Genomic DNA, 11,861 nt, shown 5'->3' with positions numbered 1-11,861 from the left:
AGTTTTATAAATATGTCTAAGTTTTGATTTCTTTTCATCTACAATAATATTGTACACATTTCTCTTTCAAAGGAATTTAAAATTAAGTGTTGTTTCAATTGTGTGGAACCTGTCATTCCACAGATGCCACACATTATAAAAACTTGGTGCCTGCCCCGCAAGCCTCAAGCTCTCCCCATCCAGCTTCTGTCTGACCCTTGTCTCTTGTCAAGGCCACCAAGTCAGGGCTCCGGCAAGATCATGCTCAAGGCAAGGGAGGGTGAGGGCGGGGGCAGCACACCAAAGGCATTCTCTGATCTTTACCTGGAGCTCTTGCTGCAGAAGCTCAGCCGCTTGAATGCCATGACCGAGGACACATATATCGATGGGTCTGCTGCCCCCAGGTAGCCCTGCCCAGGCTAAGGGGTAACTCATGCAGTTGGAGAAAGTCACAAAAAAGCCTGTGGGAATCATCTGAAGCTGAATGAAAAGCAGTCCTGTATGGTGGCAAGAATTCTTCATGGTGGCATGATCTACAGACTAAAAATCAATGGCACAAATGTGACGAGTCACTTGGTAGGTAGATCAGCTGCAGAAGGCGATGAAAGAAACCAAAGGAATGATCTCATTAAAGGTAATTCCCAGCACAAATCTTCCTGCACTACAGATGTTCATGAGGGCACAGTTTGACTATGATCCCCAAAAAGGACAATCTGATTCCTTGCAAGGAGGCGGCGGGACTGAAGTTTGTTACTGGGGACATTATCCCCAGATCATCAACAAAGATGACAGTAACTGGTGGCAAAGGCAGGTGGAAGACTCTTTAAAGGAGTCAGCAGGATTGATCCCTTCTCCCAGAGCTGTGGGAATGTGAGTGGCAAGTGTGGTTCAGTCTGCTCCAGGCTAAGCTCTGAGCAGCAGTCCCTTTGGAAAGAGCATAATGACAAGTGTCTGGTCAAGCACAGTCAAATTTTTGACTATTTGTGTGTTGTATTCTAGGAAGAAGTAATTTTACTCCCTGCATTCAAGAGAAAGATGCTAGTGCTAACTCGAGTCAGTGGAGTGTCACAGCCACATTAAGAATCCCTTTCTGAGCCTGGACCCAGAGAAGTTTGCGTCCCCTGCCCCATATACAACACTGCTGCTCAAAAAGACTGAGACGGACCAGAAGGAGCACCACCTCATCTCCGAGGAGGAGGTGATGAGGACAACTCGGCCAACGAGTTCTTGGAGTTTGGCAACTCCCTGAGCAACATGTTTAGCACCCAATTTGAAACAGTGCACCAGATTCATCATCAGGACAGGATCGCCATCCTTGACCTGGAGCCCTAGCTGCTGGAGATTGTTCACATGGCAGAACTTTCACCTTTCCTGTGTTTATAGCACCTCCTGACCAGGGCACTCATGGAAGCCCTGCAGCAGCTACAGAAGGACTCTGAACTGCCAGTACGCTCGCTACTCTGATCTCTCACTGGTCAATAATGGCCTTGGTGAAACCCTTAAGAAATTGCAAGAAACCTTTGACCAGGTGTGCAGTTCTCTGCAGTGAGTGCCTGTCTCCTGAGTTTGCTAAACCTGCAGAATAGGGGAAACCCTGTATACTTCTCTTCAGTGTTTGGAACTGCATTCCCCTTGTTTTAGGACCATCAGGATTACTCCAGAATTTTGTGTCAGCTTCCAGCTCTGCACAACTATCTTAATTAGGCCAGTCTTGTTTAGACTCCTGAAGGGCTGAGCTCTGGTTTTCCTGATACATGGGGCCCCATTGATCAGGATTTCAAAAGGATCTCTGGAAACTGAGGGGTCAAAAGTAACTGCTAATTAAAGATCATACACATGGGAAGGAAAAGCAATGGACCCTGTCCCTCTAAAGCCTGTGCTCCTTCATCTTTAATCACACTGGGCATTTCATTTGTCTTTAATTTGAAAAAAACATTTTAACTGCACCTTTCTAAAATGCCAAAATGAAACAGTTGTGCAATGGGATGTCTGCGCTAGGAAAACCCTCAAAAGCAATGAAAATATTGCTGTTGAAATGCCAAAACAAACAAACAAACAAACAAACAAAAACACCACACCTTTGTGGTTCATTTTCTCTTTGGATACAGTCTTTTCCCCTGCAGAGGGGCACACTTATGAACAGAAACAGCATTTCCTAAAATGCTGACTTACTTGAAGGTAGTAAGAAACTCACAAAAGAACAGATGCTTAGAGAGCAGTGGAAGATTGTTATATTTTTCTATTCATGGTAAAGTTAAGTGTAGGACAGAGGAATGGCAAATGATTTCCATTGTGCGGCTGTGTAGGAGGATGTGGAAAAACTGCAATTTCAAACTTCTCACCTACTTTAAAGAAAAGATACAGAACATTTTGAAATTTCCCTTGTGTTGGAGAGAATAAGAAAAAAGTTAAATATTAATAATAAGCATCACGGCTCAGCAAGGACACACAAGACTTCCTGTCAAGAGTAGACATCACAAACTTAAAATTGTTTAGATAATACAATTGCAGAATGTATAGAATCAATTGATCAATTTCCTTCTGTTTTAAGATTTTTTTTCACATTCACATTGCCACTGTTGTTTAATGTTTAAATTTTTTTCTAAGTAGGTTAGATATAACTCTGCAAATGTAAAAAGTATGTCATATGTTCTCCACACACTATAGGGATGATTATGTAAATACAAGTTATCTTCAAATGCATGTTCAGGCAAGTTAGGTTTGATGCTGAATGCATATTCATCTCTTCCCGTGTATACCATGAATATTCATTTGTCTGCCATATAGATATTTTTCTCTCTTAAAAGTCAGTCCATCCCACAGGACCAAGTAGCTTTTTCCAAATATACACGAACTGATGAGCTTTTTTTCACTCTTTTCTGGGGCCAGGCAGGGATCGATACTAGTTTAGTAGCATTTAGTAAAATCTTCCAACTAGTTTTATGATAGAAATATATCCATATCCTTCATTCTTTCACAATATTTATTAGGTTTATATTATGTACAAGTCTTTCTATCAGGCTTGGGACATAGAATAAGGCCATCAAGGATCTTCTAGGTGCTGAAGGAGAGAGACACCCATATATATGTGTCTATGACACAGGGTTAGAAGAAATCATTGAAGCTGTTGGTGGGTGAATAATAGGGAAATTTCACACAGCAGGATGTGTCTAAGTAGGTTAGAATAAGGTCGAATGGACATCCAGGCACAGATTTTAAAAAATGTGAAAGAAAACTGAAAAGGTATGTCCACTGGAGACAGCTAAGTGCTTTTAATAAGATTAGGCTGAGGAAGAAGGGGTAACAAGGTCAGAGAGACATACATTTTACATGCCAGGAAAAAGAACTGGGGCAAGGGCAACAAACAGAAGGATTAGAAGTGTACTCTGTGAGAGGAGCAAAAAATGAAATTATATTTGTCATGATTCATGCCTTTCATATATATTGATGAGTGGTAAAGAAAGTGTATGCTTACATATAGAAGAGGTGATTTTTTTAAATAAATAAAATGTCAACCATATATAAAATAATTGGAAATATCTAATGACCCAATTTTGTCCTGAACAGAATAAATTGCTTTTCTTAACTTCTATAAAATTTGTGTCTAACAAGGAGATGATGAAAGCCCTCAGATACACCTATTTTTTTATTTCCAAATTAATAAAGAAAATATTGCAGAGAACATTACATGGATGTGAAAAATACTCTGAAGATAATGAACTCATGAATACATACTAGACAGTAGAGTGCAATGCAATGAAATTTCATTTGTGTCATATAGAATCTTATTCTAACATCTTCCATGTTCTGAAAAGGGCAATTACATAACAGATAACACCTCTGTGGACCTAAATAAAAGAGAAGATTTTAATCTCCAGAGTAAATGTTTAGATTTATAGAACTCACAAATCATTTAGCACCAGATCTTAAATAGATTGCAATTAGTTTTTTTCCCTTGTTCTTCATGTAAAAATAAGTGGGCATTGCTTTAATTATGAGGTAAAATAGGTCCTCTGTTTACTTTCAAAGATGACGTATGTGACATAAATGCATCATAGACATAAAACCAAAAGGTAAACTAGAGGGTCTCTCTCAGTTTCAGATGATCATCACTGAGCCTGAACTCTGGGGCAGTAATTTTTTTTCTTAAAATTTCTTAAAAATATATATTCTATCATGAAACTAGAAGACAGATATAACATATGATAAAATACACATACGCATATGATAGAATACATATGTATATACATATAATCTAATATATTCAATCACAAAACTAGAAAGCAGCAACAACAACAAACTAGTGACTATGAATACCAGCACAGTGGAATTTAGACCTGACATAAGAAAGGAAAAAAAATATTTACTGCCACAGTGGCCAGGCTCGATGTTGATATCTATAATGCTTTACTGTATCAAAATATTCTATCTAGTATATACTTTATATATATACTTTGCCCTCTTTCTTTGTCCTTCTTTAAATCTCCTTCTGCTTTTATAGGTGTGTGGGTGTGTGTGTGTGTATGTGCATGCGTGCACACATGAAGAAAATACCATCTCCCATGAATCTAGTAAAGAGCAACAGGTCAAACCTGTAGGCATGAAAAAAATAAAAAAGTAATACATGGAGAAGACTCACATGCACACACACATTCAATATTTAGACTCATTTGGGTGAATTTCAGGATAAAAAGTGTCATAAACACACACATTATATCATTACTTTTTTCTTATTAATGCCAACATTCCTCGTCCAAATCTTCTGGCTACCCCTTTCCTGCTGGAAATTTCTCACTAGATACTACCTATTCAGCTAACCTCTATCATGTTTTCCATGCTATATTCATCTTTTCTTTTCTCTATCTTAAACTATCTGACTCTGATAAGAAGATTCTTTTTCCATAGGAAAAAATATGTATTAAAGTGATTTTTTTTCTTCTTTTGTCAAAGACAATTTTCTTATTTAAGATAAATTATTTTATCATTTATTTAATTAATATTTGTCTCCACTGTTTATTCTGCATTCAAAAATATTTTTACTTTTCAGCTCTATGTCAAGCACTATGTAAGCAATTGCAGAATAATTGCTGAGAGGTTTCGTACCAACCCTCACTCAACTTAGAGTCTAGCCAAACATTTTCCTACTTCCTAAACAGCAGCACTGGACTAAATATGCTTGCTGCAGTGTTCGTAGTGGAATGGCCATCACTCTTTGCCAATGTTGTGTATCCCAGTTCTTAGGACAAAATATGAAATAACTTCCTATTTCTAAACTACACTGCCCAATACAGCAGCTGCCAGCTACACAAGACTCATTAAATCTAAATAAAAATTAATTAACATATTTTATATAAAATATTATTTTCTTAGTAACACTAGCCCTCTTTTAAGTGCTCAGTAGCCACATGTTGTTAGACAGAACATCCATTGAACATCTCCATCATTATAGATAGTTTTATTGGACAGTGGTATTCTATAATATATGTGCCAAGGGATTATCTTATAATTTTATAAAATTTCTTTTTCTTTTTTTCTACTATGAGTGCAGATTAGTGAATCCTTCTGAAGCCCTTTAGAAAATGAAAGAGAAACAAGTTTACACCCAAATTTTAGTCAATATGTTTCTTTATTCTTTTTTGTTGTTATATAAATAATTATTTTCTGAGTCAGTAGGTGTTTTGTTTTTTATATTCCTCCTTAGGCGGATCTGAAAATGGGCTTCATCCATGTGTTAGTGTTCAATTTGATTTTTGTATATTGACTATTTTTGAATTAAAGCATGTTGTGAATTAAAACATGTTTTGTACTTACGGTTTTCTTAAATTCAAAGTTACTGAAAAATAAAAGTGAAACTATTGATGTTTTTCACTACTGAATAACAGATAATTTTATTAAGCTTTATGTAATTTAGGAAAAATAATTTTGCTTATATTCTAACTGTTCTGCTCCCAAATCGACGCGGGGGGGACGGGGGCGGGGAACTTTTGCTATCTTCTAGAGACAAGTATTTGAAAGTGTGTTTTATGTTTATTGAGAGGTAGTTTGAAATTTGCTATAAACTGTTGTACACTGAGCTAATAAAAAAAAAGTCTTTAACCAAAGATAATATATATAAAATAGTAGTAATAAAATAATAATATTTACAACCAAATCAGGCACTACTTTAAGGTTTTTACATAATTAGCACACATAATCATTTCAAAAGCCTTCTGATGGTGATGATGATGATGATGATGATGATGATGATGATGAATCTCTCCATGAGAAAGGTGAAGCAGGATTAGAATAAGATACTCTAACCAATTCTAAAAAGATTAGTAATTCTTTCACTACAGAAAGCACGGAAAGGTGAAGTAACGGAGCTTGAAATTAGAAGAAAAGGTTTGAATTCCAGCTCTGCTGTTTTAACACGATCATTACCACGTCGGTGGTTGTATGTATGACCTTAGACAAGATACTTAACTTCTGTGTTTTAATTCTTTATATTTATAATAAATGTATATGATTATCAAAATGTTTAAATTTAACAAATTTAAAATTGTGAAGAAACCGAAAAAGAATTAATTTTAATTAATCTTTTTTTCCCACTCACTAACCTGTCATTGTTGAGAAACATTCTCAATAACTATTTCCCCACATATCTTACTTTTCCTTTATGTATTCAGATTTTAGCCTGCTATCAGCTGACATATCCAGAAAATATTTTCAAAAAAAAATTATTTTTAAAGCCTCATATATGTTTAATGATACCGGGTATGACTGCACAGGCTCAGCACTGTACAATGCTCTTGAATTCCCCATTCACAAGGAATACAACCATATGATGTGGCTGGGATTTATAAATTTGTCTGGATGTATTATTTAAAATGTGTCCTCCTTCAATACTCCCAATTGTGATATAAATTAAACACTTAAAGCATATGTTTAGAAAATATGTTATTGGTTATTGATACACAGAAAACATGACTATATAAAATTGGAACATGTTTCTTTTACTGTAATCTGGAAAATTTTTGTCTTCATTCATCATGTCCCTAGGCATCTACAAACAACTTCACACTTTGTCCAAGTGTTAAAATTAAAATAATATTGTGAACTAGAGCAATGGTTGTATCATCATGACATGATACTAAATACTTTCATGTATATGATACATTTTAGGTAAACAATAAACTAACCCCAGTTTGCATTTTATAAAGTCACCTATCATTTCTATTTAATATTAGAACATGTTTTTAAGTACCACCCCTATTCTTAAAATCTGCCAAAAGAGGCATAAAGCAAACAAACAAACAAACAAACAAATAACACCAAGTTCATACGATTTTATTAGAGTGATTAATTTCTATGTCTTACTCTGTTCATGAGCTTTGAGGAACTGAGGATATAAAATATCATCCACACACAACTAGGTATAGCCAGCATTCTTATGTACTTTGAAAATACACTTTTCTATGTCTTTTCATTATCTCAAACATTGAGTTGACTTTGGAATATTTAAATTGGAAGGGGACATAGAAGTGAAACGGTTCATTGCTTTTGTTGTCCAGATGGAGAAACTGGAGTCTAGAAAATTTAGTGAAACTGTCAGAAGCATGACAAACATGAGAATCTATGTCTCTAAAATCCATTTCTGCTCAAATGTAGTGCCTCCCTCCAAAAAAGAAATATAAAGGCCTGCAGTTCTGACCTATAGCTCTGAGTGCGTTTATACACAGGCAAGAGAAATTTTTCTTAGCTGTATCAGGAAAACAGAACAGGCTAATTATACACTATAATTAATTCTATTTTTCTTCAGGGCATTCACATAACTTAGGGGCTACTTTGAATTCAAAAGAACTATCTACTGTCATATTTTCTTGTAGATTTATTAAACCTAAGATAATTTTTTCCATGAACATAATTCTATATGCAATCTGCTGTAAAATGGCCATATATTTTTAAGGATGTCTTTCAATGCTTAAGTTCTTCTGCTGTTTGTACTTCCATCTGTTATTTAAAAAGCACTAACATCTCTTACATAAAAATATATCTATATCAAGGATAAACTTCTTGTCTTCATATAAGAAAAATTCAGTAGTCTTAAATAGTCCATATAGAAATATACAAACTAAGGAATTTGTCTTACATATGAAAATGCTTAAATGGCTTAGATTTGTGGAATTTAATTTTTGTTTTGTAAATGTAATGCAATGTTTCCAGAAAGGCAGTATAATATGATTGGTAAGAGCATCAACTCTGAGGTCAATGTTGTAAAATTCAAATCTTGGCCCTATTCCTTATGAACTGTTTGAACTTGGGCAAGAAATATATCCCCTATGAGCTCCAGTTTCCCTAATGATAATATGGAAATAGTACAATAGTCTCTCCAATCTGTGATTTTGTTTTTCATAGTTTCAGTTACCTTTGGTAAACCATGGTGCAAAAATATTAAATGGAAAATTCCAAAAATAATTAATGTTTTAATTGCATGCTGTTCTGAGTAGCATGATGAATTCGCCTGCTGTCCTGCTCCATCCCTTAACACAGGGGTCTCCAACCCCCATGTCATGGACGAGTACTGGTCAGTGGCCTGTTAGAAACTGGGCCACACAGTAGGAGCGAGAGAGCGAAGCTTAGTCTTTGCAGCGGCTCCCCACGGCTAGCATTGCCGCCTCAGCTCCACCTCTGATCATCAGGCATTAGATTCTCATTGGAGCACCGGTCTCTGGTGCCAAAATGGTTGGGGACCACTGGATGTAAATCATCTCTTTATCCAGCATATTCATGCTGTATATGCTCCTCACCCATTACTTAGTAGACATCTTGGTTATCAAAAATAGAAAATGAGTCCACATTCACCTAACTTTTCCTTTATTCCAGCCCAGAATAAAGGATTCAATAAGTTTTAGTTATTATTACTATTGTGATTATCACAATAACCAAAATACAAATCATGTAGCCATCTTCATATATATATATGTGTGAAAATATATGTGAAAAATATATTACAAAATATAATAATATATTTATAATTACATTAATATGAAATATTAATATATGTATTTAATATCATATATTTATTATATGATATATATTGTTTATAATATCATATATAATATCATATATATTGTTAAACTATTATTTTAATTATATTTATGTGTATGTGTGTGTATATATGTGTGTGTGTGTGTGTGTGTGTGTATATATATATATATATATTTGGGATTTTTTTTGGTATCACAAGTTTTTGTTTTGGAGAGAGGACATGTAGTTAGTGAGGGGCAGGAATGTGACACATCAGACAGTACCTTGCTGTTTTGGAGTTTGGTGTCTAGTCAATAGTATATGATGTTTACTTACACCAGAGAATCTAGTAAAACCCTACAGGATTTTGAAAGCATGCTTTATTACAAGAACCTAAATTTCAATGAGTTTGTTAATTTTAAAAGATATTTTATGTGGCATTCAAGTCAGCATTGCCTCTCCATCCACCATGCGAGATCCAGAAAAGAGCCTCTCTAGATTTATTATTTCATTAGCTAACAACTTTGATTAATCTAATAGGTCCCTAATTCCATTTGAATCTTCACAGACTCTTTTTATTCTGGAAGAAGGAGAACTTCATTGTCTCTCTGGGCTCTTGACATTGAGTAATGAATTATTGTTTGCTTTCTGTGCTCTAGGCACTACCCTTAACTTACCATCAAAGGAATACGCAAGGGCATATATAATTTGATTTTAAATATGCTTGAAGAGGACAATAAAATGCTATGCAATTAATAATCCCTCAAAGTTTACAAAACCTTTGTAACCAGGCTATTACAAGAAGTAGTAATCAATTTTAATCATTTTAGAGAAGAACAAAACATAACACCCTCACCTACATATACAACTACTCAACTTTCTGATTACCCATATGCCAGAGGTAAAGAGAGCGGAGTCAAGATTATATATTTTTATGATAAGCTTTTAGTTAAATTATGCTACAAATGCATAAAAACTTGCAGTTTGATGAGAATTTCAAACTAGAAAACAACCTATTATTATTATTATTATTTTTATTATGGTTGTACATTAGAGGGGAACAAGGCAAAGAAGATGATACCTTAGAAGCTTTATATATTCCAATACTTAATGTGATATTTTTATGTTTTCTCAGAGTTTCTGCAGAGGTCCTGGGTGCAGAAATTAATCCAATAGCCAACAAGTACTCCAGATTCTAAAGTATGGTACTGCATTACCTGTGCATGACATGTTAAGAAGTTATAGTACTGATTCTATCAGCATTTAAAAATCACTCACCTATAATAATTTAGAAAAGTCAAGGAGAAACTATATCTTTAGGGAGACTTGTCCGTACTTTGTGCACTATTTAAGCAAAAGGACAAGACGAGTTTCAAAATGATCACTCAGAGAAGTTGATGTGTAACATACTAAGTTTGGGCAGCATGAGAACTCTGTGAGGGGCTGTGGCTAGATGTTTATTAGTTCAGGATGGCAGGAGATCAGAGAGTCACAGGGGTCACTAGGTATGACCTATGTTTCCATATACAATGGCAGTTTGAAAAGCTGTTATTCAATGGATCAAAAGTGGGCCATGCAGAAGGAAGCTGGTTGCAGCTTTCTTAAAATAATATCTACCCAAGAGTCCTGTCAGAAGTTATAAATTGACCCAGCATTGCAGGGACCACAGGAAGCCAAAGACTTTAATGATGGAGTCATAAAATTCCAGCCAGAGGAGATATCATTGCGGTTTGAAGAAATGCATTTGTAGCTTCCCAGCAGGGAGTGGAGGGTGAAATGAGTGGGATGTCTAATTAACACATGAAGTGTGCAGCAGACTTAAGGTGGCAGAGGGGAGAAAATTCACTGTTGTTAAACTTTAAGTACTTTATTCTTACAATGGCCCAGGTTGAGCTTTAATTAATGGAAATATGGGCATTTGTATTTTTAAGAAGAACATGGTTAAGATACTGTCTATGGACAAGGAAAGAACTAGACTAGAGATCAGTTGTAGGGACAAATGGAGAAAATTCAGCTTCTTCAATTTAAAAGTTACACAGTGGGTTAGACTCCTTCTGTGGTTGCCATAACAAATGACCACAAATTTGGTTGCTTTAAACAATAGAAATTTATCCTCTCACAGTTCTGGTGGCTAGAAATTCAAAATCAGAGTTTTATCAGGGTTGGTTCCTTCTTGGGGGCGTAAGAGGAAAATCTGTCCATGCCTCTCTCTTAGTTTCTGAGGGTTGCTAATAATCCTTAGCATTTTGTTGTTTATTTGTTTGTTTGTTTTTGGCTTGTGGCAGAATAATCTCTTCCTTCTTCATCACATTATGTTCTCCCTGTGTATTTTTCCAAATTATTTATCTTCTTGTAAGAATACCATCATTGGATTGGGGCACACAGTAATCCAGAATGACCTCTTTTTAACTTGATTACTTGTGCAAAGCCCCTATTTCTATATAAGGTTCCATTCATAGGTGCCATCCATGTGTACATGAATATTCGAGGGAAACTATTTAACCCACTATACTTGCCAAGTATTTACCAGGAAGAATTTTGAAATAGATGTATTTTGATTTCATGATTTTAACATAATTTCATTGTCTAACTTATAAAATTATATTTTCTGCATTTAGGATTAGCTTGGTTTCTTCATTATCATAGTCAGCAGACAATTAAATTAACTGGGTGCCTAAAACTAGAATAGGGGGAGGAGAAAAAGTTTTAACTTCAATGACTCTAAAATGAAGATACTGGAAGTGGTTCCATAGTGTAGCGTTAGCATGTCTGCTTTATACGCAGAAGGTCTTGGGTTTGTGCCCCAGTGGAGCCTCAGTCCATGGTCCACGGCCATATCACTCTGAACAAGCTCCATGTCTGATCTCAGAAACTAA

General features: G+C 35.3%; 1 pseudogene; it reads left to right on the top strand.

Annotated features, from left to right (window-relative positions):
• Positions 1–240: 240 nt before the first annotated feature.
• LOC102885772 lies at positions 241–1,543 on the top strand (annotated as a pseudogene).
• Positions 1,544–11,861: the final 10,318 nt, after the last annotated feature.

Source organism: Pteropus alecto, unplaced genomic scaffold, assembly GCF_000325575.1.
Source record: "Pteropus alecto unplaced genomic scaffold, ASM32557v1 scaffold5, whole genome shotgun sequence".
NCBI classification, from domain to species: domain Eukaryota; kingdom Metazoa; phylum Chordata; class Mammalia; order Chiroptera; family Pteropodidae; genus Pteropus; species Pteropus alecto.
The sequence above is the reverse complement of the archived record's forward strand: the minus strand, read 5'-3'. Positions and strand labels throughout refer to the sequence as shown.